This window comes from Nannospalax galili, unplaced genomic scaffold, assembly GCF_000622305.1.
Source record: "Nannospalax galili isolate Female #2095 unplaced genomic scaffold, S.galili_v1.0 scaffold128, whole genome shotgun sequence".
Taxonomy (NCBI): Eukaryota; Metazoa; Chordata; class Mammalia; order Rodentia; family Spalacidae; genus Nannospalax; species Nannospalax galili.
In genome coordinates, this window is record NW_008360322.1 from 4,522,001 (window position 1) to 4,526,302 (window position 4,302).

At 43.5% G+C, this 4,302-nt stretch overlaps 1 protein-coding gene across 1 annotated transcript in view; it reads right to left on the bottom strand.

The window, feature by feature from the left end:
• The window catches only part of Fem1c (fem-1 homolog C), a 20,581-nt gene extending 20,115 nt beyond the window's left edge, over positions 1 to 466 (bottom strand). The window contains exon 1 of the mRNA XM_008825259.3: positions 113 to 466. The gene's annotated coding sequence lies outside the window, so the exon portion shown is untranslated. The remainder of the gene's footprint in view (positions 1 to 112) is intronic.
• Between the last annotated feature and the right edge of the window lie 3,836 nt (positions 467 to 4,302).

Consider the following 4,302-nt stretch of genomic DNA (forward strand, 5'->3'; position numbering starts at 1 on the left):
CGGCCGCGCCCCCGCCGCGGTCTTCCGCTCCCGGCGCCCCGCTTCCCGCCGAGGCCTCCCCGCCGGCCCTCAGGCCGCGGCCCTACCACAGGCCGGCCGCCGCCACCACTACCTGCCTCGGGGCTCGTCCTCAGCTGCTCCGGCTTGGGCCACCTTTTCAAATGGAAACCGTTGTCGCCGCCGCCGCCCGGGCCGCCCCGTTCAGCCTGCGACCGAACAGCTCCTCCATACCCCGCGCCCCACAGGAATGAATCCGGCCGCGCTGCTTGCTCCGCCCCGCCTCGCGACTGTCTGCACCCGCCCTCCTAGGCCGTTCGGCGATGCAGCGGCTAGCGCGGTGGATGGCGTAATGGGCCGCGGGCCCGGGGGCCGGACAAGCCAGAGCACTGCTTCACATTACTGACGCCGCAGTCGCGCCTTTGGGTCGGGGTAGGGCGGTGACTGCCGCCAGCAACCGCCTAGAGGCGGGGCAGGGCGGGGAGGCTGAGGCGGGGCCCCATGGGAAGGGACTGCCAGCCCGAGCTCCCGGAAAACGCGCCTGCGTGGTGAGGGAAGGGGAGAGCCGGGCGGCGCGGAGCGAGGAGGGGGCGGAACCCAGGCGCTTGCCGGAGAGGATGCGCCTGCGTGGTACAGAAAGAGGGCGGAGCGCCGCAGACAGGGGCGGGGCTGACCCGTGCTGCCTGGCCACTAGGCGGAAATGTGGGATTTGGGAAGCTGTGGAAATTTAGGGGGCTAAATCCTCTTTTTCCCGCTCTTGCGCGAATCTAGGAATCGTGCTGCCAGGGAGCACACAGTGGAGTGGTAACCAATATTACTATCCCCCTCACCAGAACAATCTCAAACTAGTCTTTTCCGACCTTCCATTGATGGGCTCTAAATATGGCAAACTTGTAATTAATTGAACATCAAAACAGAAACACAACACAAACATCAGAAAATGAGATTCATTTGGAGGCTGCCTAATGACTTTTTTAAGTGGCCACTGAAAACCATGGAATGGCAAAAAAACACCCTAAGGGCATCATAAAACCAATGGGGTCATGTTCATGAGTTCTTGAATTCTAAATAATAAAACCAAGAAATGAAAAGAAAACTAATAAGCCTATGTAAATAAAAGAAATCAAGTACTTCATACCGAAGGAAACCTTTAGAATTCATGATGTTAAGACCTAGAATCTAAGGTGTTGCTAAAACTTCCCTGGGGGAGAGATGTAAATAATTTCCATCTCTCCTCCCAAATTCCCTAGGACAAACTGAGGTACAATTCCACTAAGGTGCTCTGGGAAGTCATTTTATAGTCTTGCTCAGAGGGTGAGGGATTACGTACAGGAGTGTGGGTGCCAGGCAGCACTGGAAAATCTTCACCCAAGCATGGATAATGGCGTCCCCTAAACAACATAGCCCTTCCCTCAGTCTTCCCCAGCCTAGACACTCTAACCCATCCCCCAGGCCCCTGAGCAATTAGCCTCAAATTGCCCACCACCTGTGGGGATTGTGGATAGATACTTAGGTGAAGGTCCCATGACTCTCCCTCCCCTTCCTTCTTTGGGGGAGGGGGACCATCCACTGTCTACAAGCCCAGCAATGATCTTCGGCAAGCTAGTACCTCCGAGCTGGAGAAGATGGAGTTCAACCGAGGATAGTCCTGTACAATATATATTAAACTAGGTTGAGAAGTGTTCAAATGTGTCTTGAGAAGTTAATACCCATTATGAATAATGAGAAAACAGGTTTTGAAGACGGACTTTTAATCTCTTGAACACACAATTTCTTAGTGCCACTAGGAAAAAGAAAATATTAGAGTAGACTACATTTCACCATCAATATAATCATCATGACCATGCAACACTAATACTAAAAACTTTTGGGGGGGATCTGGAGAGATGGTTCAGCTGTTAAGAGCACTGACTGCTCTTGCAGAGGACCCGGGTTCAATTCCCAGCACCCACACGGCTGCTCCAAACCGTCCTTAACTCCAGTTCCAGGGGAATCCAAAGCCCTCTTCTGACCTCTGCAGCATTGCACAACACGGGTGCACTCACATACATGCAGGCAATACACTCATACACATAAAAAAAAAAAAAATCATAGCCCTAAATATGATTAAGATGTATGAAATGTACGAGAATTTAATAAAAATATCTACTGAAAAATCATAGTAGACTTCCTTTTTACATATTCACTTATGTTACACAGAAGTTTCACATAATAGAACCATGATTTTTGTGCAAATCATATTTCCCTTTGTCCCATTTTAAGCCTTTCTTATGTCGCTACACTTTTTTTTTTTTTACAATTTCATACATGTATATGAATCTTTTTGAGACAAGGTTTTATGTCGCCTTGGCTTCAAACTCATTATGTAGCTAAGGATGCCCTTGAACTCCCAATTCTTGCCTCTATCGCCCAAATATTGAGGATTACAGATTTATACCACAACATTCATCTTGTTTGTACAGTCTTAATAATCATTTTGAAGTGGGACACGTTCTCCTTGGGAAGTCAGTGTATATACTCACCATCAGATCCTCAGAAGTGAAGTTAAGGTTTATACCACAATAAGAAAACCTGAGATGATTATATGCTTTCCTAAACTCAATGTGCTGGAATGCATTCAAGGCATCTTGCTGGTCCATTTCCCGACTATTTTCAATAGCTTCATCTTTACCAGCTTAAAAAAAAAAAAGAGCCAGGCTTGGTGGCACATGCCTTTAATCCCAGCACTCACTCAGGAGGCAGAGACAGGCAGACCTCTGTGAGTTCAAGGCCAGCCTGGTCTACATTGTGAGTTCAAGGCCAGCTGAGGCTACAGCTGTCTCAAAAATGCCAAAAAAGAGAGAGAGAGAGAGAGAGAGAGAGAGAGAAAGAGAGAGAGAGACAGGTATACCTTTCACTCACTGGAACATAAATGTAAAAACCTCAAAGTCCTTTTTCAATTCTTCATCAATTGAAAATATTGAGCTGTCTTGAGAAAGTATACACTTTCAATGACTGGGTAATAAATTCTCTTGTTAGATAACTTCAAAATAATTGCTGTCAGTAAGATATGATAGAAATCTTACTAAATGGGTTTATGAATTGGAAGGAGTTGATAGAATTGAGTAGAACAGATAGAAAAGAAAAAAGTCAGACCTACCCACTTATTCACATGAAAATATTTCCTCAGAATTTATGAAAACAAAAACCTGAGAAAACATTGATGCTGAATTCTGTCTCATTCTGTGAATCCAACACACTTCTGTTGTGACCTGCTGCTTTTCTCATTCTGGTAAGAAGTGATATTTAACAACAAACATATGTACAGGTTATAAAAGACTATTTTTAATAATTAGAAAAATGCGCATCTTGCTCATTTTGAGTATTTGATTATGAATATAATGATTCCTCAGTTCAGAACATGCTCAGCAGAGAGATATAATAGTGTGATTGATTTAAAAACTTTTCAAATAAAAAAATATATTAATCAGGATATATTCCTGAGGGGTGGAGCTATGGAATTGAATTATGAGTGTAAAGAAAAAAAAGTCATGTAAAATAGTCCAGAAATAGAATTTGCTCATGTATTTTTAAATGGTTGGTGGTAGGCATAATTGCTGCAATATTTATTTCATTAGATTCACTTGTAAGCACAGCTAGCTGTCTTACTTCTAAAATATTAAAATGTAATATGGGTTAAATTGTATCCTTTGCAATTACTTAAACTTATGATAAAATTTTAGATGTCAATTGAAAAATATGCAAGAAAATAGATTTTATCTATATGACCAAAAATATTTGTTTTCGTGATCTTAGCCAGTCTGACTGGGGTAAGGTGAAATCTTAAAGTGGTTTTAATTTGCATTTCCCTGATTATTAGTGATGTTGAACATCTTTTGAGATGTTTCATAGCCATCTTTACTTCTTCTTTTGAAAACTTTCTGTTCAGCTCCTTAGTCCATCTTTCAATTGGGTTGCTTCTTATTTTGGGTCTCTGTTTTTTAAGTTCATTATATATTCTGGTAATTAAACCTCTATCAGATGTATCGCTGGTGAAGATTTTCTCCCATTCTGTGGGTTTTCTGTTTGTTTCCTTGGTTGTCTCCTTCGATGTACAGAAGCTTTTTAGTTTAATGAGGTCCCACTTGTTAATTCTTGCCCTTGTTTCCTGGGCTATTGGTGTCCTCCTACACCTATATCTTGTAGGTTTTCCCCAACGTTTTCTTCTAAGAGTTTCAGAGTTTCAGGCTTTACATTGAGGTCTTTGAGCCATTTGGAATTGACTTTTGTGCAGGGTGAAAGATAGGGGTTTAGTTTCATTCTTCT